Here is a 15,546-nt window from a genome sequence, read left to right as displayed (position 1 = left end):
ACTAGTAAGTCACTTTTCATGACTTTTAACCTATTTTGAGATTTTTGATTATTATGTACATAGACTTTGCTCCTTTAGCTTTTATCTTGAATGTGGCTAGCCTTGTTGGCCAGCCTGCCCCATACTTGGGGAATATAGCTAAACCAGAGGCAAGAGGATCTGCTCTCTGCCTTGCTTATTGCAGAAGGAAGTCAACGACTCCATTAAGCTAAAAATAATTTCTGTAGAATGCAGGGTCTGGTTGACTTAATATCTTCTGTAATGCTATATTTTAAAGATATATAATGTAATAATTGGGAAAGAAAAGGCTATGAAGTTGGAAACAGGGGCATGAAAAGAGTTAGAGGGAGAGCATTTAGGATGGAATTAGGAAATGGATGGGAAAAGGGGTAAAGCAATGTAACTATTTTAATTAAAATGTATAAAAGTATTAGATGTATAGACTAGAACTCTACACAAGATAGCAATGGGCATTGTAAAAGCTCACTGACTACTTGCCTGTGTCTGTCTTTTACCTATTTAAGACTGTGAGCTCAGATGTTTGTTTCTTTTGTGTGTGTGCATGAGTGGGCATGTTCATACAATCATGTATTCGTGTGTGTGTATGCGTGTGCGTGTGTGTGTGTGTGGCCAGAGAAGGACGTGTAATGTCCTGCTCTAGCACTTTCTGTCTTATTCCCTTGAGACGGGGTCTAAATCTGGAGGTAGGCTGGCAGTCAGCAAACCCTAGTGATCCTGTTGTTTCAGTCCCCAACAGTGCTAGGGTTACAGTCATGAACACGGCCACATGTGGCTTTTATGGCGGTGCTGGAGATTCTAACTGTGGGCCTCATGCTTGTGCAGAAAGTTCTCTTACTTACAGCTATCTTCCCAGCCCAGTGGGTTCAGGTGGTTTGTTGTTGTTGTTGTTTGGTTTGTTGAGACGAGGTCTCACCATGTAGCCCTGGTTGACCCAGAACTCCAGAGAGACACCTGCCTCTACCTCCTGAATGCTGGGATAAAAGCATGCAGCACCAATCTCAGCATGTTTAACCCTTTAGTAGATTGGTTTGCACACAAAGTCTTGAAAATGGTCCAAGTTGGTCAAAATGTGATTCTTTCTCTCCCGTTACTCCAACAAGGGGAAGGGTGGGGAGAAATGAATCTAGGGCTTTCAGTGTTTCCTTCATTGTGTGAAGAATGTAAGTCATCCCCATGCTCACAACAAGAAGCTGAACAAACTGAAAATCAACAGCTCTACAGAGGACATCTGGAGAGCTGAAGTCAGGACAGAGAGTCAGCCCACCCACACAGACAGGTTAATAGAGAACCACAGCTCAACAGCAAAAGTGAGACCCTAAAATGGTCATTACCATATGTCCTGGAGAAAGGAGTGGGCGAGCTGCAGAGTTGTGACCTCCTGGATGCCCAGTCTGAAAGAGGGAAAGATGTATACTCTTTGCCATTGTATACTGGAAGTTTAAATATATTTTTAATTTTACAGGATTAAAATTTAAAACATACCTTTGAGTCTCAGACATGGTCTTGAATTTTTAATATAATTTAAAAATTATATATATAATATATTTTTTTTTCTTAAACTGTATATAATTTTTACTTCCAGTCGAGATGCATACTTGGATATCTGTGATCCTAGGTGACAGGTGTAACATTAGGCCCAAAAGGAAGAGACCCAGTTAACTTGATTCAGATGAAAACTAAACGTGCTCACGAGAGGATTACTTCAGTTCCTGAAAGAAGTCTGAGTTCTGAACAAAACATCAAACAAGAATAATCTCAGTAGGAGGGATGGATCTTACTCTTAGGTTATCTTACATTTTCAGCTATAAAAAGATGGAGCCTGAAAAGAAACTAACAAGAAAAAATCATACAATAAACCTGACTAAAATAGGGATTCTCTTTAACTTCCTTGTTTTGCAGCTATTTCACCATGAGGTGTGAGATACAGCCAGTGTGGCTGAGTGTGTGCTTGAATCCTAGTGAACAGCTTCACCTCATTTCACTATACAACTGTACACAGTCAACACCTGTAGCTTATAATGTCAAGGGTGTTTAAAACCTCAATCCATCATTCTGTTTAAATAATTGAAACAGTTGACCAGGTTCTGATTGGCAGACTCTCAACTGATAAGACTTTAAATGATATAAAATAGTCTCTAGTTCTTGAAGCTAAAATATGCCTAGAGGTGGGACAGAATTCGGCATTGTGATGAAGGGGGCTGTAAGCTGATGTCACAGAGGTTGGCTTGGAGCTGGTGGTAGTTTCTAGCAGCCCTGGCAGACCTTATCCTTCCCTCGGTGGAATACGTGTGTGTGTGCACGTGCTTTAAATAATTGTTAATTCAGTGCTAGACATCTTGACGTTGGTAAGTATGCTTTGTAGTCACATTGTTTTCTGTAGTCTCTGGGCGTGCTGCTCCCCAGTTTCTGATAGTAGAGTAAGTCCAGGAAAGGGGGACTTGGTGGGAGGGCTAAGTGTTTAGCAGGGAGGCACATAGCCTGCTGGAAGACAGAATGAGGCACAAGAAACTCCTGAGGGGAGGGGGAGGGGAAGGGGAGGCAGCGGTGGGGGAGAGACAGAAATCTTTAATAAATAAATAAGAAAAAGAACTAGTTAGAAACAAACCTAAGCTATCAGCCAAGCTTTCATAATTAATAATAATAACAATAATAACAATAAAAGAAACTCCTGAGAAAGCTGGCTCATGGTCTGAGCAGGTCTGTTTCAGCCTCAGCAATGGGTTGACTATATACCTTCAGAATCTTTTTAACCCTGAGATAGCTTAACCTATTTATTTGTTTGTGGGGGTCTCCCACACCTCAAAAAATCTGCTTTTAACTATTTTTTTCCCAGCAGTGTAGGGCAGTAACATTTTGAAGTGTCATTCCCTCAGTCCGTGAAACAGGTCTGCCCCGTGTACTTGGTGGAGGAAGTTCTGACTCTGGGAGCACAGTTGGGAAGGTGTGGGAAGCTCCAGTGCAGGCTTCTCATTCGCTCAGGGTCCTTCACTGCCTCTGAACAGTAATTACTTTCTCGGTCATCCTCATCTCCTGGTATCTGGATTTTACAATCAAGTCTCTTTTTGTTGTTGTTTTTGGTATTTTGTTTGATTGTTGTTTTTTTGTATTTTGAGACAGGGTTTCCCTGTGTAGCTTTGGACCCTGTCCTGGAAACTAGCTCTATAGGCCAGGCTGGCCATAAACTAAGAGATCCACCTGTTTCTGCCTCCCGGATGCTGGGATTAAAGTCTTGGGCCACTACTGCCTGGCTCAAATCCCTTTTCAACCACAAATAAACTCTCTTACACACATGAGGTCAGCGTGGACCTCCCTGGACAGAGTTCCTTCTACTCACAAATATGAAGATCCATGTTTGGGTCCTTTTTTCTTCACTGGGGCATGGGACATGGGGCAGCAGAGGCCAAGTGGCTGCTGAATTTGGGAGTGAAGCCACCCCTCTGCCCGATTTTCTCTTCCAGGTGTGAAAGATGTTAGACATGAAAATGAAGATTCTTCTTGGCATTGCTGGCGGTCTGCTGTTCATTATCTATATGTTGTTAATTTCTCTTTATTGTCTTGCCAGGAAAGCAGTCAAGGAAGTCAAGTAAGTCACATGAGTAGGGGTGAAAACACGTCTGCACTGGGACACTGGACCTTTTTAGAGCAGGGTCATTTTTACTAGAGTGGCTTCTTGTATGGAAAGTCAAGGCCACTGTCAGGTTTGAGAAGATGTGGGCAGATGGATACAGAAACTTGAGGATCTTCCTTCTAGCTTGGAGCTGAGACTTACAAGTCCACTGTTCTCAGCCTGAACTGTGTGTGAATGTGTGTGTGTCTGTGTGTGTGTGTCTGCCCATGCCCGAAAGCACGCATGTGCCAGCATTGATTTCTGTCACCAAGGAGTGTGCCTTCAGGTGTCTAACAGGACCCTGGCTGAGCACCCTTTCCCTCTCTGACACTGTAGACTGGGGAGTCCACAGAGGATGCCTTGGGCATGGGCTGTCTCCTACTCACACAGAGTATGGCTATAGCGACCCCTTCCCACTCACTGGGGAGCTCACGTGTCCCCTCATTCATTGTCAACGGCTGTGGGAAAAGTGAAATGGGTCAAGAGAATAGACTCCATGGAGGACAGCTGACAGGAATGGAAGAGAGACAAGAGATGTCTGAAGTTTGGGAGAGGCAGGCTGTCAGCAGTAATGGTGTCCTTTCTCGGGACTTAGATAGTGGAGACCAGAGCTGAGCCCAGCCAACTCTAACACCTTCTTCATCATTCCCACCTCTCATGGGCCTGTAGCAGCCACTGAGGTGCAAGTCACTCTTCCTTGCTTGAAGTGGCAATCTGGGTTCACATGCATAGCAACTGTAGGAGAGGAAAAGATACGGAAGGAGCAGGAGCTTTACCCCAAGGCTGGTGTCACATGTGTGATGGGCTTCAGTCCCGGACTTTCCCATACAGCCCTCATGACTGTAGAAGCTCACTGGAAAGAACAATTCAAAACTAATTTTGTGTGTGTCTTTTCTAAGATTCGCAAATCGTGGAGAGGTCGAAAAGTGTGTTGAATCAAGCAAAATCATTCAAGAAAAGATCATCGGGGTCAAACACATTACTGATGAGTCTTGTGCCCTCCAGTACTGTGAGGAGTGTAGCATCTATGCAAATACTGGCACCCTGCCACCTTGTATTTGTGGCCTCAGTGATGGCTGAGGCAGAACGCAAAATTATCACAATCAGCATTTCTTTGTCAGTAGAATATTTTATTTTTCAAATTATTTTCTGTTATGTTTGTACTCTTATTTACTCTCTAATATGGTTTTTTGTTCTTTGTATAAATGCACAACAACAAAAATAGTCTTATACCCTCACATGGTGGTGCTGATGGTTATGAACGTCGTTTTTTCCTAACATTTTAACTCATTTTGAGGCTTGAGTCTATATTACTATGTTGCAATATAAGCAGAGAATTAGAGTAGAAAATAAAAAGGGACATGTAGGCAATATTAAAGATGGGATATCATTTTGTGAAATGCCTAAATTTTAGAAGTATTTTAAAATTATGTTTAAGACTGAAACTTCCTAAGCTCAAGAGAAAAATGATTCCTCTGGGATGACTTTTTCAGGGCTGAATTCTGATTGAATTTTCCTATACGGGTTCCTTTTTCTTTCTTTTCACTTACATTCTTTTTAAACCATACTGTACTTAAAATTTAATTTTTTAATTGAAAACAGAATTTTCCATACAATCTATTCTGATTATGCTTCCAGATAGCTCAGTTCCTCTCAGATCCTCCTCAGCTCCTACTCTCTCCATCCTCCCTCACTCCACGTGGGCACCCTACAACAGCACATGCTGCAGGGAAGAAGGGCTCTCAAGAACGTCCTAGGTATACCCTCTCATACCTAGGAACTTGCTTAGTGACCTAGGAATAGCTTGAGTAGGGTGGCTCACCTTACCAAAGGTGACCTTGTCACAGAGCTGCTGCCACGCTTTGTCACCTAGAAACCCTCCTTGAAGTTGAAATCAGATGGCCATGATGCTGAGGGCCATGCCTTTCCCCTCTTACAACTATTACCTTTGTAAATCCAGTTGATTTCGGCTCTGCTAGGCAATGGGGTGGAGCTCATGCAAGAGAGGACTGGAAAGCCTGGGAGGGCCCGAGACCTCAAAGGTCTCCGTTCTTTGGATTTCATGTGTATCTTGCCATCACAGTAAAGAGCTCCTAACACATGCCCATAGTACAGACCCATGTTCATGGCATGGAACTGGCATAACTCGTGGCATTGTTTTATAGGGTTTGGTGACTCTCAGGAAGGAATCTCAGGATTCCATTACCACTTGAGCAGCAAGAAGCAGCAAGAGTCGCAGCGCCACAGTAGCCACAAGAGGGCAGTGGGGAGCTTCAGGCTCAGGAACCCAGAGATGCTCCTGAGCCCTAGAGCACCATTTAACACCCAAGCTAGCAGTGACACACCCAGGGGACAATGGGGAGCTACTTAAGGCATTATGGGTGGGTTATCTGAAAACTACAATTTTTCAACCCAAAGTGGAATCCCGAAGCCGGAAGGAGGTGCCTTGCACTAGCTTTTCATTTAAAAGGGTATCACACCTTTCCCAAACTTAGGAAATTTCGGTTTATAACTCCTTCATGGCTTTCTAGTTCAGCTGGCGCTCTGACCTCAGAGTCTACTGTTCACTGTCTGAAATAGCCTCAACAGCAGAGGAAGTGATCTTCCTTAGATGAAAGCTGACAAGGAGTTCACCAACAAAAGAAAACCGTTTCTGAGTTGAAAAGGGAGAAGTAACATTTTCCTCAGCCCCAGATATGATGGTGTGTATTCCTAGGAAACGCACACCAGTGTCAGAACCAGTAAGGAACGTCACCAAAGATATCGTACATGATTAAATGCATAAAAATCAATTATATTTCTGTACACCATCAATAAAGAATCCACAGAGTGAAATTTAAAATTTTTCATCATACTATGTAGGGATAAGTCCCACCCCTTAGGGGGCGTGTTCGCCTCAGGCTAAAGTTTTCCTATAAATTTGGCGAGCGTGCTCCCAGCGCGCGCGCTTCTGCTTTCCTGGACTCTGCGGGAACGGTGGTTCTGTAAGTCTTTTCCTCCATTAAAGCTGTATATATTTTGACAATCTGTCTGCATTCGTTTACGCCGTTACAATACTAGAATTAATTTTTAAAATATCATTAAAATGCCTCCTCCAGATAACCTACTCAGTTTGTTAGATTTGTAATGCTTGTCTGTTTTCTTATCAAAAAAATAAAAGTTTGTATTTACAATTTGAAGATTCACTACCGGTAATCTTCATTCTTCGGTAAGTACAGATTCGGTCGGTAGTGCCTCTATAATAAATAGGTCCATTAAATGCGTATGTCCTGTGCTATCAGAAGGTGGCACAGTCCTCATAACTTTCTAGAGCTCATTACATCATTTCATGGTCCTTTTTTGATTGTGTATAAATTATAAAACATCTCAGATAAAATGACTCTTTTTTTTTTTTTTTTTTTTTTTTGAGACAGGGTTTCTCTGTGTTGCTTTGGAGCCAGTCCTGGAACTAGCTCTTGTCGACCAGGCTGGCCTCGAACTCACAGAGATCCACCTGGCTCTGCCTCCCGAGGGCTGGGATTAAAGGCGTGCGTCACCACTGCCCAGCTCAGTATTTTTAAAAAGTTATTTTTTATGTGGGAGTTTTCCTGTATCTATGCCTGTGCACCATGAAAGCCTGGTACATAGAAGCCAGAAGATGGTGTTGGGTACCCTGGAACTGGGGTTACAGATAGTTGTAGCTGCCATGTGGGTGCTAGGAATCGAACCCAGGTCCTCTAGTAGAGCAGTCAGTGCACTTAACCACGGAGCCATCTCTGCAGCCCATATTCAATATTTTAACCCATGTTTCATTTACTTTCATTTACTTAGATCTTCCCTCTATTGCCTAACAGGAAAAAAAAAAAAAAACACTTCCCACACTGCAATAAAACAGTGTTTTTTTTTTTTTTTTTTTTTTTTNNNNTTTTTTTTTTTTTTTTTTTTTTTTTTTTGACTCTCCTGTTCTTGTTTTCCCAAGCATTGGATGAATAGTTAAGTGCTCTGGCTTGAAAGGCTTTTCCTAGGGGCTAATTTTCTCACTGCTCTGTACCAAGCAGGCCCAGGGGCCTTACCGGTGTCACCATATTTCATCCTTATGAAAGCTACACAGTAGATATACTTTCGAACACATGATCAATCTAATAAAGAATTGGTTCTTTGAATAGATACACAAGGAAGAGTCAGATGGCTCAATGGGTAAAGGCACTTGCCAGCAAATCTGAAATCTGAGTTCAATGTCCAGAACCCACATGGTGGGAAGAGAAACCCAATGCCCACCAGCTGTCCTCTCATATCCTCACTTACACGGTGGCACTTGCACACACACACACACACACACACACTCACTCTAAATTTTAAAATGTAAATTTGAACAAATTAAAAAGAAGAAAAACAAATGTGATAAACAGTCGGACTAGCCCAGGTAAATAAGGAAGATGAGGAAACTTACTTGAATTTTGGGAAATGCTGAAGAAATAGACATTTCTATATGCATGTCACCTACCCAAGTGGCTCTGCGCGGTAGAGAAGAAGCTGGCATCATCTGTGACCTCCCTGCCTGCTTCATTAGGAAAGTGAGCAACTCTGACTCCAGACAAGTTCTGGACAAGGGTGAAGAGGATATTGGTGGGAGGGTGAGTAGAGGGACGCCCTGTTTCACCCTCATCCTGGCTGTAGGGAGGGGGCGGGAAGAGACGTGACAGGCAGCACAGTGTCCCTAAGACTCATGTCCATCCTCTCACCTGCTTCCTCCGACCTTTCCAAAAAGAAAAAAAAAGGATGTCTTGTCCATCAGATAAATGTTTAAGCTTTTCTTTGTGTCTTCCATGTCCTGCCTCCCAATTCCACCCACCCCCCAGATTCATATTTTTAGTCTAATTTTGTTCTTTCTCTTTCTTATAAAGAATGATAGAAGTATACTCTCTCTCACCCGTAGTTTCAAAGCCTGAAAACCAACTGTTTTCCCATTTCCTTTGGCAGACACCTACTGTGATAGGATTCGAAACCATAGTCTACAGATCCCTGTCAGTAAGGACTCATATTTCATCATGAAAACCTTTGTGTTGATTTCAGGATGGCTCCTTGCTAGAGGAGTAACTTGGTTCTGTATGCTGTATGTGTCTGACCTCTGAAACATTTTAGTCATATCGATTTTAGATTTAAAAAAAATTGAAGATTTGCCAAATGGTGCAATTGGGGAAAGGCTCACAAAGCGCCCTCACAGCGCCCTGAAAACAGCGGATCTGTTTTCTTCACCTAGGTGAACAAGGAGTACTTCTTAGAAGTCCCCAGGCAAGTGAGCTGAAGCCAGGCATTGTGAATGAAAGACGGGCTAAGACATGATTGCAACTTACACAACAAACTGAAAGCCAATAGCCTTGTTATATAAGTTGCTAAAGGAAGAAAGGCTAAGCTGGGGGAAAGTGGGAAGAACAGACAGCTAGGGGACTCGTGTGGGATGCTAAAGAAATATCCACAAGCATGAAAAATATCAAAAATGTTCATTGAAAAATATCTTCATGAATTCAACGTTTTCAAAAGCAGATATATTTCCTAGCTCTGTAGTCTATATTTACCGCCCCCCCCCCTTTTTGGGGATTTTTCGAGACAGGGTTTCTCCATAGCTTTTGGTTCCTGTCGTGGAACTAGCTCTTGTAGACCAGGCTGGCCTCAAACTCATAGATCCGCCTGCCTCTGGGATTAAAGGCGTGCGCCACCACCCCCTGGCTGTATTTACCCCCTTAAACTACAAGTCTAGAAGCAGCAATGGCCTCTAGTGAAAGTGACTCTATCCAGACTGCAGAATTTGTTCTCTAAGTATCATCCCCATGAAAAGACTCTCCGACCAATGTGCTCCATATATGGCTCACGGAAAATGCCAGGTAAGCCTGAGTTTCTTGTGTCAAACTGAGGAGAGTTCAAAGACTGGCAGGGAAATGGCCAGAGGACACAGAGGTTGAATTGAAAGGGCTCCCAGTGGGTCAATCTGAAATCAGCAACATATCAAAAGGGAATGAGAAGGGAAGTATGAGTTGAAACGCTCCAATGTCACAATGCCATGAGTCTATAGTGATACTCAGGGTGGAGTCAGGGAAAGGCAAGGAAAAAGTGAATTTACCTTGGTAAATTTAGAGGATACACTGTGGAAAGGGACACTATGAGGGGTTGTGTGACACCATTCCTGGGAAGACGTGAACCCCTACTCACCCCAGGCAGAAAACTGATGGCAGACTAAAAGAACGACAACAGTCTTTACAACATGGTGAACCAATGAATTTACTCAAGGGGAGGGGCTAGAAGTCCAAAGGCAGCCGCATCATGGTGGGTGACACAAAAACTGGAGCCCTGGAACACTCTGTGTCACTCGCAGGCAGCTCCACGGGTCACAATCTTCCCTCAGCAGCCCCTAGGGAGAAAGGGACCTTGTTGACTTCCTGAGTTAATGAAGATTCCATGTTTTTCTTCAGAGGAGACCCCTACACAATGTGTGTTACAACTCCTACAAAAATCCAAACCGAAAACTGTGTCTGAAATCATTGTCACCAAGGAAGAAAACGTAGCATTGTTTAAATAATCTCTCTGGACCTTACAACAGCCTTCTGAGATGGGTCCGATTATTATCGTCATACATAAAAAAGGGGGATCTTGGAGTAGGAGACTGCTTATTTGTTTCCCAGCTGCCCAGACCTGGATAATCACACAGACACTATCTTAATTACAACACTGCTTGGCCAATAGCTTAGGTGTATTCCTACCTAGCTTAAATTAGCCCATTTCTATTCATCTGTGTATCGCAATGAGGCTGTGGCTTACTGGAAAGGTTCCGACGGTGGCGTCTTTCTCCTTAAGCAGCTACATGGCATCTCCCTGACTCCACATACTCTATCTCTGTTTGGATTTCCTGCTTGGCTGTACTCTGCTAAGCCATTGGCCAAATCAGCTTTATTCATCTACCAATAAAAGCAACACATATACAGAAGGACATCTCACATCATCAATGATGACATAAATGAGGGAAATTGTAGAAGCTTGAAATGTCAGTGAGAATGGGGAGGATGGAATTTACTGTAAAGACAGGTGAATACAGACAACACAGGACACCAACAGGGTGTGCACATGAAAGAATAGAAAGGTGATAAGAAACCCTGCTTACTGTGAATGAGAACCCCCATTCATAAAAGACAGAATGTGAAGGAAACAGAATGTATTCATTTGTTTAACCACTGTCACTTGGATCCCATATGTGCCTGAAAGTGCTGTGGGCTTTGGAGACACAGCAATAAACAGTAGCAGCAGAATTCCTTCTTTTATAAGGAGCGGTATAGGGAAGGGTTTGGATGAAGGAAAGGGAAAGAAAACTGTTGTATTTAAATCACAAAAGAAAAACAAAATAGTAATTTCTAAAATTCTTCTTGAGTGATCATTCTAAGAACTGGAGAATAAAGAAATCCAAGAATCATTCAGATGAGTTTTCAACATGCTCATTGGTTTAAATCCCAGACATAATATGGAAGTTAGATAGGCCTTGGCAAACTTCTGTGTGTAAAAAGAGATTAGATTGCTGAATGTGACTAAGGCTAGCCATGCACAGCGTATCATGTAAAAAGAACAAGCTGAAGGTGGAGCCCAGGAAGCGGCAACATGTAAAAGAAGTAGAGAAAGGTTCTCATACAGGTAAGAGAAAACCTACATATAAACACTGTCACAGTTTGAAGGTGAAATGTCACCATGAGCCCGTGATTGAGCACTTGGTCTCCAGATAATGACAGTATGTGGGAAGACTCTAGTAAGCTGTGCCTCACTGAAGAGATTACTTATATCAGGAGTCAGAGAGCAGGGTAAAAACCTGATCGATCAGAGAAGCAGCAGAATAGTGACCATCACCCTCCTCTGGCTCTGCTTCCTTGATCCAAAAGGGTCCACAAATCTTTCTAAGCCCCTCCCCACTACTTTCTATGTCTCTCTATATGTTCTCAGTCCTCCAAAACCTCTATGGCTAATTTTGGTCAGCTAGTAGCTAACTCTGCCCTCTGATTTATGGTAGTTTTATTATCAGTCTTGAAAGTGTCAGAGTACAACCAAAATATCCCACAGCACCTCACTGAAGGAACAGGCCATGAGGTACATGCGTTTGGTGTTATAGGGGTGACAGTCCCTTTCTCTCTTTTTTCTCTCTCTCTGTTATAAGGTAGAGAAACTTCTCTACCACACATCTGACACCATGGGACCAAAAACCATAGACCAAACCCTTTGAAACCTTAGGTTAAATGCTTTCTCCTATAAGTTATCTCTGTCAGTCATTCTGAAATGAGAAATCTAACCGGAAAGAGGAGAGCTGCAAGAACAGGGCAATAACATCAAATAGGGCTGATGGATGAGAAAGTATTGTGACAAAGATGGTCTTTATGATCACAGCCAGCACAGTCTCCAGAGAGTTCTGAGCCAGAAGGCCAACAGTGGGGGGATGGAGGGGTGCACTGAGGACTAACTAGAAGAAAAGGCTTCATTCAACTTTTCTGTTTCAAACTTAAAGCAAAGAAACAGAAGCGAGAAGAGATCCAGAGGGTGAAACGTCAACTTTAAAAATCAGAAACAATTCCCTGTGTTTATGAGTTCACGGGAAAGAGTCACTGAGAGAGAGGTGGGAGATAAAAGATATTTTTGAAATGCAAGAACTATCTGGGGAGAGAGAGCAGCGGAAATCAGACTGCCACCGTCCTGCCTCTTCTCCTGGGTCTGGGACAGATAGCAGATTTTGTAAAAAATCAACTCAAGGATGCTTTTACCATACAATTCTCACACCTGAGGCCCAAGGGTCATGGTGGAAGAGGAGACAGAAAGATTTGAAGAGCCAGAGGATCAGGATATTTGTGTAAAAGGCCCCTAGACCTTAGCACAACTGACTCCATGATGGAAGTATCATTCAAGACAAAAAACTCAGCACCTAGACAGCATCGCTTGTCAAAATGAAAATAAAGACTTAATCTTTCAAAGTCTATACTATGTTAACTGTACTTTGATAACAGAACTATGTCAACCCAGGATAAAGTTTTTGTGGTTAAAAGAAAGGCTCAGAGCTGCACTGGGACCCAGAACACCCAGTGCTGTAGTTAGATGACTAATAAAGACTTTCTATGGGCTTAACCCCTTGTCTTAGTAATCTTCTCTATAGGATACCCGACATTGTGAGACCGTGTCTGCTAGTAATGTCTGAGGTGTCACTGGCCTGACCTCCTAACCATGAGCTAAACAAGGACAACAATAGACACACTAATCACACTAATCTGGACAGGAAAGCTCACAACCCTACACAAAGAATTACAGGTCACGAAGAAGTGGAGAGAGAGAGAGAGAGAGAGAGAGAGAGAGAGAGAGAGAGAGAGAGAGAGAGAGAGAGTTCTCTTCAAGAAAAAGCACACCAACTGATTTTCCTATTCCAAACTGTCGGCTCTGAAAAAAACACATGCAAGTAACATTACACAGACTCCACAGGTTGCATTTATGTATATGTGAGGTTTCAAACCCAGAACAAGATTTGAACACCTTGTTCTAAGAACACAAAAGCTTTGCTTGCCAAGAAAACTTGGCCCAAGAGACTCCAACTAATAATATATGAGTCTTTCCACCTCCCAAGCTAGCACACATGCTGGACATGAAGGATGTGTCTAGCATTGTGTGCTCTTTGCATCCTCTCTTCCCTCCAGCTTCATCCCATGGTGCTATGAACCCAGCTTAGAGGCAATGCTATTCCTGGAGAGATGCATGTCTTCACTTAGGCCACACAAACATTTGTCTGATATTTTAAAGGTAAAACTCAGAGCCTAGCAAGCATGTAACCCCTCTAGTATGCCACACAGCTTCTAGGCTGCACATCTGGGATTTGAACTTAGGTTCCCAACTCCAAAAAGGCTAAGCTGCCTATTGAACAACGTATCAAAGTGGACACTGGCTACCAGGTTCTCCCTGCATCTCTCAGTCCCTACCTGTAACAAGGTCCTCCTGGCTGGTATACCCCACCCTCTACTCTCAACTCTGCAGCCAGGGTGGTGGGCTGCTCTTCACTATATAATCCAACTATTTTGGTTGTCTCCTCTCTTTGTACCTTTTGGCCTCCGGGCTGCTGTACCTGGCCCACCTCTCTCTCCTTTTCCTCGCCTTCTCCTCAATTGGCCGAGCTCAGTCTGGTGTGTCCACCCTGGACTCTCCCAGATGTCGCTGCCTCTGGCTATGCTCTCCCACATGTATATAATAAACTTTCTCCTCCACCATTCCTAGGACCTATCATGTTTCCTTTCCTTGTTATTTTTTTCATTCAGTATATTACATATTAAATATATATTATAAATGAACAATTAATGCAAATAGGCCATAAATTTGAAGAGGAAGAGAAAGGGCAGATGGGAGGGTTTGGAGGAGCAGAAGGGAAGTGATGTAATTGTGTTACAGCCTCAAAAAATAAAAGAAATAATTTAAAATGTTTTTTCAACTTAAAATAGACCATACCTTAATGTAGGGCTTTAAACTTTAATGTAGGGCTAGGGAAAAAAAATAGGGGGTCCACTTGAAGGTGTTGGTATAGAGGTGATATTCTGGCTAAGACCTCCAAATCACAGGAAACAAATGCAAAAAGCGCAAAAAAAAAAATGAGATTCTGACAAACTAAGAAACTCTTAGCAAAGAACAGCAAATAAAAAAAGCTCAAGTGAAAAGAGAGACAACCAAAGTAAGAAAGAAGCCAGAAGTCAGCTCCACATCTGACGGCAAATGCGTGAGGGGGAGGGGTGGCAGGGAGGAAGCTGCCATCGAGAGTGAGAACAAGTTCTGGTGTTTGTCTGCGTCACAGGTGCCTGGACCCCTACCATCCTTCACACACCACCCCAGCACAGAATCCTCACCCACGACCCAGCACAGGAAAAAAACCTGACACATGACCCAGCACAGAAAAAAAAAAAAAACATGCATGACCCCGCACAGAAAGAACCCACACACACGACCCAGCACAAAACCCTCCACGCACGACCCCGCACGGAAAGCACCATGGGTGACTAGATGATTCTGACGTGGCCCTCAGGCTCAAGTGTAACTGAAATCCCTAGGGACTCTTCAGCTGGCCAAGGCTGATGCTCTCCGAGACTGAGACTTGCAGAGTGTCTGTGCTAAGGATATGTGAGAACAACCATACATGGATTCAGAGTCCCTGAGAGTGAAATAATGTCAAACGGCATTCCCCTGCAGAGAAATTTGAGCAACCTTAATAGCCAGACCTCCTGAGAACACGAAAGCTTTGCTTGCCAAGAAAACTTGGCCCAAGAGACTCCAACTAATAAAATATGAGTCTTTCCACCACCCAAGCTAGCACACATGCTGGACATGAAGGATGTGTCTGGCATTGTGTGCTCTTCACAACCTCTCTTCCTTCCAGCTTCATCCCATGGTGCTATGGACCCAGCTTAGAGGTAGTGCTATCCCTGGAGAGATGCATGTCTTCACTTAGGCTATACGTCTTTGTTTGTCCCATGTTTTAGGGGTAAAACTCAGAGTCTAGCAAGCATGTAACCCCTCATGCCACACAGCCTCTAGGCTGCACAGCTGGGACTTGAACTTAGGTTCCCAACTCTAAAAACCTGTAGTCATTGCTATGAACTGTATGTGAGTCCAAAGTTGCTGAGGTTACAAATGATCAGTTTGAAATGTTAAGTTTTGTTTTATTTTATGTTTTTTTTCCGTCAAGACCCAATAGTGATGTGGGATTCCTCTATGTATGCTATGAATATGTTTTATTACTACTGATTAATAAAGAAGTTGCTTCAGCCTATGGTAGGGCAGAATATAGCCAGGTTGGAAGAAGAGAAGAAGAGAAGAAGAAGAAGAAGAAGAAGAAGAAGAAGAAGAAGAAGAAGGAGGAGGAGGAGGAGGAGGAGGAGGAGGAGGAGGAGGAG

The sequence above is a fragment of the Alexandromys fortis genome, unplaced genomic scaffold (assembly GCF_014885135.2).
Source record: "Alexandromys fortis isolate MF-2015 unplaced genomic scaffold, M_Fortis_MF-2015_v1.1 scaffold_45, whole genome shotgun sequence".
Lineage (NCBI taxonomy): Eukaryota > Metazoa > Chordata > Mammalia > Rodentia > Cricetidae > Alexandromys > Alexandromys fortis.
Note: the sequence above shows the minus strand (reverse complement) of the source record.